Raw genomic sequence first — 13,928 nt, forward strand, 5'->3', positions numbered from 1 at the left:
TGGCTGACCCGAGTTCGATTCCTCCGCCCCTCTCGGAGAGCCGGGCAAGCTACCGAGAGTATCTTGCCCACACGGCAAAGCCTGGCAAGCTCCCTGTGCCGTACTCGATATGCCAAACACAGTAACAAGAAGTCTCACAATTTGTTGTGAGATGTTACTGGTGCCCGCTCAAGCAAATCAATGAACAATGGGAGGACAGTGCTACAGTGCTACACCTAACATTGACAACCCCCAAATTTGTGTCTCATAGCCCATGTCTGTCACATAAAGCTTTTATCAACACCTTCTTGGAAAAAAGTACCACTCCTCCAAAAAATAAGCTGAGGAGAGCAATTAAGGAGAAAGAGCAGGGGTCTGACTTCACCATGGAACCTACTGACACAGTTCTCCCTAACCTCTGGGCATGGCTAAATCACTGAAATGGGCCAAGGCTGTTTCCTATTCTACAGAATGCAGCCAAGATCTAGCAGTTCTGTGTGTGTCAAATGAAAAAATGCTTAAGAGGTCTAATAACTTTGTAGGGTAAAAGTGCATACAAAATAGTATTTAGAAAACATGTGATTCACTGTAATGATGGTGCTAAAGAGGGAGATAAAAAGGAAAAGATTTCAGGTGAAGAAAAAAGAAGTGAGAGGGGATAAGCCACTTAAAATTTTAACATTGAAGGTGACTTGATATGCAGGTAAAAGAGATGAGTTTGATTTTTGAGCTTGGGAATCAGGACAGTAATGCACTTCATGACAAACTTTGATTTATATTTTGGTTCGATACATTTCTTCTTTGAGTAAAATCATTTCTTGTTTTTTCCTTGCCTGAAAATGTAGGATCTGAATGTTTTTTTTTCCCTGCAAGTTTGAAGGGTTAGATTCATGTGGTAAAACAGAGATGTGCATACGAAGAAGCTGCATTGTGGATTTTTTTTTCTCTTTTAATTCAAGTCGAACCTTCCTGAATAAAATGTCCCTCATCTGCTGCCTTGAGACAGTCTAACTGTGCTCTCTCTACCATGGCCTGCAGCTATTTTGACTACTCTAGCTAGCACATAGAGAAGCTTAACAAAACTTGGTGACATGACATGAAATGACTTGATTATCCCAGCTGCAACATGACAACGGCCCTTTTCATCCCAAGTTATTGTGCTTCAGCGCAGGACCCAGTGGACATTCCGTTCTCCGCAGAAGCGGCCTTTTCCTCCATGAAAACTGGGTAGACATGGCCAATTAAGCAAAGAAGAAGGCTTAACTCTTCCTATGACAGACTGGAGTCGCCACCCTGCACAGTTCCAGATGAATCTGCCTGGAGTTGTGTGCTGTGGCAGGGTTGCTGTTGCCAGCGCAGCCCGGCTCCCTCTCTCATCAAATGGCCCATTTCTACTGTACAGCTCTCTGCCATGTGGACCACATTTGTTGACATGGCTGGCCAGACGCCTGCTGTGGAAACGTGTACAGCCATGTGGTGTATCTTCACCACCACTTTGTTTTTGTTGCACTTGCGACCAGATTTTGTGGCTAATGACGATATAAACACTGGGGTAGGGGAGGTGCCAGTGGACTACTGTTTTTTTTTTTTTTCTTGTGAGGATTTCAGGAAAAGCCATGTATTTAGAATAGGCCTAGGAGAGAAAGGAAGTATAAGAGCGGAATCAGGAAACAATGATAAGGAAAGAGTTAAGAATAAGGCAATATGAGATGGGCTTCCAAGCCCTGGGGCTATCCTCTACTATCCTTAGGTGTTATTCTCCTATTATGTTACTTTATATTCCACAAATGGTTGTGCTGGGGGAAAGGAAGGCAGGTGGGATGGAAAAGAGACCACTCAGTAAATGATGGTTGGAGGGAACGCTCAGGATGGAAGATGCATGCTGAAAGTAGACTGTGGACCAAAAAAGATAACTATATTGCAAACCATAACACCCAAAAGGATAGAGAGAGTAGGAAGGAGTGCGTCTGCCACAGAGGCAAGGGTGGGACGGGGTGGGGGGGAGTGGGAAGGGATACTGGGAACATTGGGTGTGGAGAATAGGCACTGGTGAAGGGATGGGCACTTGAGCATTGTTTTTTGTCTGTTTGTTTGTTTTTGTTTTTGCTTTTTGAGTCACACCTGGCGATGCACAAGGGTTACTCCTAGCTCATGCACTCAGGAATTACTCCTGGTGGTGCTGGGGGACCATATGCAATGCTGGGAATTGAACCTGGGTCGGCCGCGTGCAAGGCAAACGCCCTGCCTACTGTGCTATTGCTCCAGCCCCTCGAATATTGTTTGATTGCAATGTAATCATGAAAATTTGTACGTCTTTAACTATCATTGATGAACAACGAGAGGACAGTGACAGTGACAGTAACTATCTCATGGTGATTCATTGCTCGAGCGGCCCAGTAACGTCTCCATTGGAGACTTTGTTGTTACTGTGTTTGGCATATCGAATACGTCACGGGGAGCTTGCCAGGCTCTGCCGTGGGGACGAGATACTCTCGGCGGCTTCCCGGGCTCTCTGAGAGGGGCGGAGGAATCGAACTCGGGTCGGCCATGTTGGCTGCGTGCAAGGCAAACGCCTTACCGCTATGCTATCGCTCTAACCCTGTGATTCATTAAAATAAAAAAAAAACATTTTTTTTAAAAAAGAATAAGGTAATATAAGAAAAGATATCAGGAAGAAGGATGGCAAGAGACACAAAGCAGAGGCACGATGTTGGCTGGTTCCCCAGGCTCTCCTATGGGTCCTTAGTTTTCTCTCCCATTCATACCCCCTCACACCTGTTGCCTATGATTAGGCATTCAGGGAATCAACATTCTCACCACTCTCCGTCACTCACATTCACACAGTGGCACTATTCAGTTCAGTTCATAGGCCGTAACTGCCTCTTGAAAAATTAACTATGTGTGTCATAAAACCTAAGTCTGTCGTACTTGTGTGGTCCAAGACAGAGTCTCAAAAAAGAAGTGAAGCCAGAAAAGAGGGCCCCATTTTGGGAATGGGCAAACGATAAGCGTTTTTTTTTTTTTTGTGATGTCACAGAAGGTAGAGCAAAGATCAAGTATGTTTTATTGTTACTAATAGTTGTGGAATTGGAGCAAACGAACATCTCCTCAGTGCCTGAGGACAGGTCCAGTGGAGGATGGAGGACTAGTTCGGGAGGCTGAAGAAACCTGTAGGACTGGTCATGAGAGCCAAGGAATGGTGAAGGCTTGAAGGAGAAAGGGAGGTTGAGAAGTGCTGCAGCATCACTGGCCTCTTCCTCCACCGTGAGTTAGATCAGGCGGGAGTGGCGGCCGTCAATAACCATTTTATGTGCCCACTGTTGTTTGGATCAATAACTTCCATTTAGTTCAACTGAACATCCTTCTGCATCTCCTCATGGGACGGGCCGTGCAGTAGCTCAGCTGGGCTTGCACTGAAAGCCGGCCTCATCCTCTTGCCTGTCAGTTGCTTCCTGTTGACTGGGCCTGGGATTCTTTTTTTTTTTTTCACTTGTAACAACATTTTTTAAAAAAAATTTTTATTAGTGAGACACCATGAGGTACAGTTGTAGACTTACAAATTTTTGTGCTTGGATTTCAATTATACAATGATCAAATACCCATCCCTCCACCAGTGCCCATTTCCTACCACCACGGATCCCAGTATCCCTCCCACCCCCCATTCCCCCCATCCCACCCTGCCTCTGTGGCAGGGCATTCCCTTTTATTCTCTCTCTCCTTTTGGGTGCTGTGGTTTGCAAGAGAGGCATTGAGTGGCAATCATGTTTGGTCTATAGTCTACTTTCAGCATGCTTCTCCCATCCTGGGAGGATCCTCCCAACATCCTTTATTTGGTGCTCCCTTCTCTACCTGAGGAGGGCCTGGGTTTTTACACTTTTTTCACTCAAGGCTGTTTCTCATCCCCCAAATGCCAAATGGGCGAGCACTGTCAGAAACCCCTTGGATTCGTTAGGTGTTTGGTCTTGAACATCTTTGGGTTGGTGCATGTTCAGAAATCTTTTCTAGTGGCTAATCAACCACTATCCTCACATTCAGTTATGAGAAGCCAGGGGACCAGCTACTCTTTGCCTGATAGCTATATTCCAAGAGAACAAGGGCACTTTTCAGGTCTCTGGGTCATTTTTCTTTGATCAAGGCAAGTCTCGGGACCAAGCTTAGCAGCTCTGTGGCATCTTAGTAAAGGAGGCGTCACCCACCGGGTGGTTACCATGCCTTCTACAATGCCAGTGGGTGATCACCAGTACCGCTTGCTGCTCCTCCTTCCAGAAAGGGGATTAGTGGGATTTTGAATTAACAAAGCTAAAATTCTAATCTAGCAAATTAGCCCTTAGTAGTTCCTCTCAAACTGCCTTCCTGGTTGTGCTTCGGAGAATTCAATTTTACCAGCCCTGTATTTGCATATAAACCTAGAATCATGGTAGCAGCTCTCCGCTATGATATATATTTTCTTAAATTGGGCTCTCTATTTTTACAGTGCATTCTCGATAGGGAAAATACAGTGGTGTCACTATTTGAAAGATGTAAATTGGCTGCCCATACTTGTTGGTGTTCATTGTTCCAAGCATATACTGGGATGATAACTACAAACAAAAAATTGGGTTCTGGCCTTTTAAATTTTCAATTTGGCCTTTTAATTGTTGATTGCATAATTATGGTACTTTCACACCTAATCTGTCCAAATACCTACTACACTCTTTGGCATTGTTTATATTTTTGCTTAGCAACCAAGCAAGCATTTGGGTTGAAATCCAAGAGAGAACTATTGGACAATAGGTCCATAAGCCCAACAATTGAAGGGAGTAAGCAGTCTTACAGAAACAAATTCAATTGCTTCTTATTACATGCCTCTGGGTGGCTAAATGCTTGGGCAGAAAATTAAGCTTGCTTAAACTAGCCACATTTGTACTTCTCAGATTGAAGCCTGGCCTTTCCATTTGTGTTAAGCTACTATTGTAAATAATTTTACTATTTGCCAAGTTTTTAAGTGACAAGAAAGGACAGATATGCAAACACAGTGTATCATTTCGAACCCTTAGGGCTCCCAGTCATTTATCTGGGAAACTGCTAATTCTACTATGTATAGGATGGACCAGCAATATAACATACTATAAATATGTTATCTATAAATATCTCTCATCTTCCCAAACTTAACATTTTAAAAACAGGATTCTGGTACTGTTGGCCATGGTTTGTGTTGAATTTTTCTCCCCCCTATTTTTCTCTTGGCAAATATTATTCACCAACAGCTCAATCTCAGGGGCTATGAATAGTCAGCTCCATATGCATGCAGGGTTCTTCCCAAACCAACTTATTAGTTGTGCCAGATGTTATTATGTTCTCCGAAAATGTAAGCTTAAAAGTGATCTTAGTGTAAGTTTATAGATAATTCAGTGAGCAGGTGTTGTGGTGATTTGAAGGCGGGAGTTTGCTTAACATATGGGAGGAATATGAATAATATCGAGGCTGGAGGGCAGACAGTGATAGGTTGTGAATATGTGACTTCAGTTCTTCACCTTTCCGTTCTACACCTTCTGCAGTGAGGCCTTTTAGTTCTGTCAGTCAAAAGGTAGATCCCCTTTCCCATCCTTTCTCCCTCCACTGAGCTGGTGTCCTGCTGGGCAGAAGAATACATGGGGTGAGCCTGTGTACTGGTACAAGCCTGGGTGGCAGGGGGTCTTGCACACCTATTTTTATCTTGAATGCCCTTCCCAAGGGGAAAAAGTGGAGGATGCCCTGATGAGTGGCAGGAGACCATAGGGATAGAATGGAGGCATCCTTGTTCAGCCTGGCCTACGCGAAGCAGGTTTTACCAGTCAGCTCAGAAATAATCACAAGCAAACCCTGGAAAGAACATCCAGACCTGATCTATTGGTTTATCAGACGCCCTTTCCCAGACAGAGTGATGAAGTATGAATGCATGTTTTAAAGTCTCTCAGATTTGAGGTATTCTACAGAAACAGAGCTCTAGAACACTGTCCTGTCACTCTAGGTGGTCTGGAAGTCATTGGTGGTGGTGCCAGGGATCTTACACATGGACTTGGCCATAGAGTTGATTCCCAGACTGGTCATCACTTTTTTTACAGCTTTTTTAAAAATAGGAGTCAGCAGAGGGCATTAGATTACTTTTTGGTAGCCTTTAAGAATTTTATTAGACCTCATCATCATTTTTGGTTGTATTTGGAATAACAAAAATTTAGCAAAAATATATTTTCATCCATCTTAAAGTTTAGTGTTTTAGGAGAATGAAGAAGAAAATTAAAATAGTTTTGATATCTGGGGCGTCTTTAGTGATGGATGTTGACTGTGGATTCTTCTTCCTTTTACCCCCCATCACACACAAATAAAGAAACATACCAACCCCCTGAAATGTGTACAAGTGTCCAACACTCTAACTTCATCTCTTGCCATCACTTTACACTGTTATTCTGACTCTTACTCAAGAAATATTTATTGGGCAACTAGCATCTGCTGTGAATTCTAGATACCAGAAATCTAGGCTATTGTGGTGAACCAAATAAACAAATGTCTTTGCCTTGAAGGAGCTTGCATGGGGCTTGGGATGTAGCTCAGGGACTTAGAGCTTATTTCTCCCATGATCACGGTCCTGGGAAAATCCTCCACACCACACAAAATAAAAACTAAGTGACGTTACATATAGTAGTGTGGGTAGACAGCTTTACTGATAGGGTAGATGGTCAGAAGTCTCAGAAGATCCAAGCATGCAGCACACAGTCTTGCAAACAATATCCCAAAGGTGTGTGTATGTGTGTGTTTGTGGGGGGGGGTGTACATAATACAAAGAATGATCAATAAACAAAGTACTAACTGCCAACTTGTTGGGTGATGAAAAAATGCTATGGATGAAAGTAAAGCAGGAGTAGAGAATGATTGTATGCTGTTTTGTGTAGGAAATCTTCCCTCAAAAGAAATTTGCAGAGACCTAGATATGCTGAGCATACAAGCCTTAGATACAATGGAGGAAGATACTCTGGAGAGAAACACTAGACAAACACTCAGAGGAGGAGGTGTGCTTGAGCATATTTAGAAAATTGTGTGTCAGAGTGGAATCATCAGGGGAACAGTGTTAGCAGAGAAGGTAAAGAAAGCACCAAGGATCCAGAGATCCAGAGTATGAAGGTTTGAGTGTATGTGTGTGTGTGTGTGTGTGTGAGAGAGAGAGAGAGAGAGAGAGAGAGAGAGAGAGAGAGAGAGAGAGAGAGAGAGAGAGAGCATTATTGACTGTATATAGAGAAATGGAAAATCATTTGGAACTTTATGAACTGAGACCTAACAATTTAATCTCTTTTCTATGCTCCCCAGAGGGAATATGTGTGTGTGTGTGTATGTGTGTATATTTATAAAATATATAGCATTTATTTAAGTATAGACTTAATCCAAAATGGAGTGAATTTGAAAAAGGATATACTCTTTCAATCATTGCATCAAGATTGATTTAGACTGGCATATTTTTGGACAAATAGGGGTGCACATTACCTTATTATAAGGTTTTTCACTTCAGTTTGGGACATAGTCTGCCTTAATCATTAGAGTATCACTTCCATGAGAATGATATCTTTTTGTCTCAGATATTTCCAGACATAACCACAATCAGACATAACATAGCATTGTGTTCTAAACATTTCTTTGACTTTTTTTTTTTATTGTTGTCACTATGATAGTTGTATTTTAATCATTTCCCAGTAATATTTTTTGGCCCTTTCTAGCTATAAAGTCTGTATGCTCTCATCCTGCTGATGTCATCAGGTCAACCCTGTCGCCCATAGTGCCTGCTCTATGAGATGAAGAAATGCCTTCAAACTGTTTGAACTCAAAAATGTGGAGCTGCCTTACTTTGACCAATGAAATATGAATACAACTGAACTCAGATGACCAGTTATTCTAGGTTATCAGACATGAGGGGTTTCCCCAAGATGTGGGCCTCAGTTTTAAACCAGGCTTGTCCAGGCAAACTGTCTGATTGGCCTGGGGCTGAGGAGAGCCCTGAGATGTGGGCCATCCCACGTTAAAACAATGAGTGCCAGGCAAAGCGTGAGATAGTCACCCTGAAGGGACATGTGTACTGACATGCGGCTGCTCTGCATTTTCTCTGTCCCCAAGAGATCTGTTCCAGCAGGTGGAGGCTTGAACTGAAGGAATGGTGACAAGATCATAGCTGATGATGACAGGTAGGTAGTAAGGGCAGGAAATAAGCCTTTGTTTTATAATTCACTACAATATAGGGTTGGTTGTTAATGCAGCACAGCTAAACCTGAACCAAGTGACGATTAACTTTCCTGGGGTATACATTTACATTTTGTCTTGCCCAATACTGTTCCATGTCTAAGGACAAGACATTACTTTTCTTTCAATGCCAGACAAAGGTTAGCAAAATGCCTCTGATGCACTGAGGTTGTGTTCAATATTTATAAATTACTTATGTTACAACCCTCTCAATATCTATGCATGTAGGGGAATTATAAGCCTGCCTCTTAGGGCATCTGTCTGCCATTTGGATAAATTCCGCCAATTTCAGTCAGCTCTGGTGAGCTAGACTGCAATCTCTGTGTGCCAGTTTCCCAGAGAAAATGTGAATTGGGTTGGAGAAAATATTTTCTCTCTCTCTCTCTCTTCCTCCAGACCTGTCCCAGCTGGCTCTTCTGGATTGCACGTCCAAACCCGAGTCAGGCAGTTTGCTTCTGGCCAGAGCGAAGTGCCATCAATAATTGGCTGGGGAAAGAAAGGGTCATTCTCTGGGTGGGTGCTGGTTCTTGCAACATTAAGTGTCGTAGTCAATCACAGTGAAGTCATTGCATCCCACACACTGCCAGCCTCCTCTGGTAACGGATGGGGCACTTTTGGTAATAGCATTTGCATTTCCAGACAGTGCCTATTTCATCATTTGCAATTGTAGGATATTTTTGACATCCTTGTTTCTTTATGTAAGATCGCTGTGACTTTATGTCAGTAAATTTGTCCATGCACACTGGCCAGCTGTGACAGGAAAAGCACCAAATGGATGTGATTCAATTTTAAACATGATTAATAAATTATGGGCAAATATTTCTATTATGAGTACACTGATGTTTGGTCATATAGGCTGTTTAATCCATGTGCTCAAAAGATAGCTAGTTTCCAGGGGGTTTTCTTACAAGACAGAAGAGGCATCTGAGCAATTCTGAAGCTGGTTTAGTGATAAGCATTTATTTTAAATAATGTGGCCTTCAGTCTAAATTACTGATAGCAAATGTATAAACACACACATCAGATCTGTTTAATTACCTATGCTGCTTGCTAAATTAGCATAGTCTTGAAAGATAAGTTTTCCCTTTCTAGTTTTCAGAGGAGAAACTGAGTTCAGAGAAATCATTTGCTCCAAGTCACGCTGAGTAAAATGTAGATACAGATTTTGAATTTTGTTTCTGCCACATGAAAACTCTTTATTCTTGTCTTGAGATGAGTCTTGAATGGCTTAAGATGATTGTTTCTCTACTTAAGGGAAGGGCTGAGCCTGTCTGGCCCTCCCTTTCTTAGCATCAACCACACCTGGCCACTTGGGGATTCTAAATACTCTGCAGTTGCCCAAACTTTGTATTCCTTCCTCTGCATATCAATTTTCTGTTCTTCCATCCCTACCTTGGTTTGGTCATTTTGGCTCTTAGGCAAGTTTTAGATATTATGGGTCACAAGGATGGGTTGTTCCAGGTTATCCATTGTTCTGGGTTCGTGATGGTTTCCATGGAAGCACTTTAGCGCTCTTATGTCTTAGGTGCCAAGAGGTGCCAAGTCAAAGGATTCAGAGGTAGGATTCTTTCTGCTGCAGTAACACACACGCACACACACACACACACACACATGCACACACGCACGCACACTTGCACACACACACACATACACACACACACACACACACATACTCTTTCTCCCCCATATTCCCCACCCAGGTGTACACAGTATGTTTAGAGGGAAACAAACCAGTTTCTTGCTCATAATTTACCAAATAGTAAAGTCATTTCTTTGTAGTACCTGTGTGATTTAGATTGGACACTAAGAGGTGATTTTTTGGGGTTTTCTTTAAACTCCTTCTTAGGGCTGCTAACTGAATTTAGCAAACTGAATTTCCTGCCTCTGGGGACACTGTTCTCAGGTACGCTGTCACAGGTGAGTTTTGAGATGCAGAATAACTTAAGACACATGATGGGGAGGAGCTGGGAGGAAGGTGCTGTTTCCGTGGGCCTCCCAGGGGCCTCATTCTGCTGCTCTGCCTGCTTGTTCCTTGTTTGTTTCTTGGTTGCTGGGTTTCTTGTTTGTTTGTTTTTATAATCCGAATCATGCCCAGTGACACTCAGGGGCTACTCCTGGTTCTGCACTTGGGTTCCCAGTGGTGCTCAGAGAATCAAGGTACCAGGGATTGAACCCAGGGCTCCTTCATGTGCTCCAGCCCTTTGAGCTATCTCCCCAGCTCCGGCAATAAGAAAATATTTCCTAAGTCAGGTTCTGCCAAATATCCCGATTAATGCTTTTGTAGATTCTAAGAGCTTGGTGATAAATTGTCGGCAAGTTAACGGTACAGATCTAGCTGGGAGAGCATGAGAAAAAACGTACATCTGAGCAACTTCTCTAGAAGAATATACATGACACATTAAATAATGTGTTTTGAATGCTGGAGGAAAATTGTCTACCCAATGTCTACTATTGTAAAAACTTCTAGTTCTTACGTGTGTGCATGTGTGCATGCCAGACTCCTATTAGAATCAGTATAAGAAAGTTAACTTTAGATAAGACAATGAGGATAAGAGAATCTGTTGTAACTTTTTCCACTTTATTCGTAGACTGCAATAAAATTAGTGTTGCTAACCAAGGCTTTATTTTAGGGATAGCTTCTTTACATTCCATGTTAAATAGATTAAATAAAATGATCAGAAAGCTTTAAACACATTTTTTTTCTTCCTTTGAGGTCAATACTAGATTTTCCCAGTGGCCAGCTTTGCAAGCTCTTCCACGCTTATTTTAATAGGCACATAAAGATCATTACATTAAAATTAATTCCCATTAGGGTTTCCAAGAATTCTACCCCCAGTGGAGATTTTAGGAAAGCCAGGCCATTCAGAGGTTGAGAAGAAACCCAAAGAAATCATTATATCAGGTTAGAGTTAAGAGATTTTTTCACACAAAAAGTAATTGAAAAGTATATATTTTGCATAATGAAGTAGATGACAAACTGGGCAAGCGGATCCATTAATGAGCCTCCTGTAACGCCGAGAAGCCACGAGGCAGGGAGCGAATGCGTGAAGGGGACTCTCTGATCTTAACTTTGAACAACCAATTTTAATCAAACCAGTTGAGGCACTGAGTTCTTAGGGCCCTGGGATGCGGAGGGCAATTTGATAGAAGAAGAAAAGAAGACGTTTGAGAGGAATGGAATTGCAAAGTAACATTATCAACTTGGACTTAGGAGTCGGGAAACTTTTATTTTTGGATTCCACAGATTTCTACACCTGGTGAAGGCCGCGGACATTCCCTAGTAGACCTTTCTGGGCTGCAGTTGTTTGAGGTGAGGTAATATGACCTCAGGATCGTGTTTTCATTATAAGCCTGGCAACGGCAGTTCTCCCCCGGAAAGGTCCATCCAATAGGAACTGTAGCAAAAGAATATACATAACTAAGGGGATGCAAAATTCTCCAGCCTACGTAGATGGTGAAGAACTCTATGCCTTTGATGGTGTCCTCCTGCCTACGAAAATAATCAGCAAATGCCATCTCTAGATATTTCAGTTTGGTTTTCAAGAAGAAGAAGAAAACGTTGTTGGTAGGTAGAAGCCACCCCTTGATTCTGACGGGTTCAGATGGATCACACAGTTATCTCAGACACGCCCGGTTCTCCTGTTCAGCTTGTGTCCCACACATGTTGCTGCCAAGGCTTGAAGAGGTTACGGATATGAAACCAAGTTCAATGGCAAAGTAACAAGCATGCGTTCCAAACCTGGGAGCCTGAAGTTGGCACAGTGGAGTGCGGGGATAAATAAACCACCATGGAAAAGGCCATGGTTCTTGGTTGAAGTCAGAATGGAAGTAGAGTGGCTAAGTCTCCAGTCCTGGCTGGCCTCTGGGGCCCGGGAGCTTTCTTCAGGCCTTCTACCCCAGACCCTGCATTAATTGGTCTAGCTTGAGGCCCAGTTGATCCAGTTAGAAAGCACTGGTTTTCCTTTTGACTCTTTCTCTTTGATGGAAGAGAAGAGAGATCTCACAGCAGGAGGACAACACGTACACCAACATCGTACACCACGGGATGGTATTGGAGATTTCTGTGACCATCATGCCTCATGTCCTTGAGGCTCTACTGTAAGTGTTGATGGGCATGCATCATTTCTCTTTGTGGGGGGGGGAAATGAGAAGGTCTTCACCAGGAAGCTTTATTTCCCTTCAACGTGCTTAGCAAGGGACTCAGGCTCGGCGGAGAGAAGGACTGAATCCACGATGGCAGATTTCCTTGATCATTACTCCTGTTTGTTCAGCACTTTCCATGGGGCCTGGCATCCAGGAAGCACTTGATAAATATTTGTTTACACAAATAAATAAATGCATCTGTAGCAGACCCGTTACACTGTGATTTCAAATGAGACATCTGAACGTAGGTTGGTGATAGCTGAGTAAGAGTGCAAGAAAGATAGTGATCAATTTTTAACTCATAATAATGACATGTTAGAAAAGAAAACCAACTGGTGTTTCACTCCATATGTCATAAAAAAGTTAGGCACTTGAAATTTCACGAAAACTCTATTTTGGGGAACGAGCCCCCTTTTTGCCTCCTTTTTGCTGTTTTTTTCTTCCTCTCTCTGTCTCTTTTTTTCTCTTTTCTAAAAAAAATTTTAAAGACAAGGTAATTTACAAAGCTGTTCATAATAGAATTATTTCAGGCACATGATGCCACAGCACCAATATCACTGCCAGTGTCCCCAGGGGTCCTGCCAGTCCTTTTTACCTTCTTGTCCTCTATGTTTCCATGTTTGAACACCTCTCACCCTGGGTATTTTCCCCCCTCCCCAAATTGCTCTGCTTTCCCAGGTCTCGTGGGGGATGCATTCCCAGGTCTCAGCCTCTGCTCCCCTAAGTTTCCTTCCCTTCACTCCCAGCCATGCCAAGGTGCCTTCATCATCCTCTGTGCACCTCAATTCTTGGCCTCGCTCACTGATTGTTTCCTCTCTTTCTATTCTTATGCGTCTTTCTCTAGTCACTCTAAGAGTTTCTCTGCTTCTCTGCTCTCTCTTCTCTAAGCCTCTACATGCTGAAGAATAGTATTGGGAAAATACTGATTGGCTCATGTGACTCCTCTTTAAATCCCTGTGTTGCTCCCATTGCTTTGAAAGCCCCATGGTCCTTAGCATGGGGCTCAGCGTCTTTCCTTCTCCTCTGCTGGACTGCCCCATTCACCGAGGCTCCTCTCCATTTAGCTCGGGTTCTTACTGTGCCAAATTGACTTGCTGTTGTTCTGGTCTTTGTTCCAGGTCTTGGAATAAGTCATTCAGCTTCTTACAGAGTCCCTTCTTGGCCTTTTAATTTCTACTTATAATTGAACTTCTATCTTGCCTGTTTGCAAAATCTCTCCCAAATTCCCTTGATCATTCAACCTCTGACTTGCTGTCTCCTATATATACTATGCTCATGATGCTGTGTGTACCAAGTTGTCATCGAAAATATCTGCATTTATCACTAGATTGTGTAGTCCTTGAAGGTGAGGTTGGACCATGGTATTCAATATTGAATCTCTAGCTCCTAGAACATATTAGCTCTTCGAGAAACATTTGTTGGATGAATGAATAGTTATTATAATGTGGACTTTCTCATTGTAGGCAATTTATTATGGGTTTTTAAAATATATTTTAATTTTTTTTCCCATGGTGAAAAATGACCCCACAAAGAAAATTATCCCAAACAGTAAATGGTGTCTCCAA

The sequence above is a fragment of the Sorex fumeus genome, unplaced genomic scaffold (genome assembly GCF_029834395.1).
Source record: "Sorex fumeus unplaced genomic scaffold, SorFum_2.1 ptg000100l, whole genome shotgun sequence".
Taxonomy (NCBI): Eukaryota; Metazoa; Chordata; class Mammalia; order Eulipotyphla; family Soricidae; genus Sorex; species Sorex fumeus.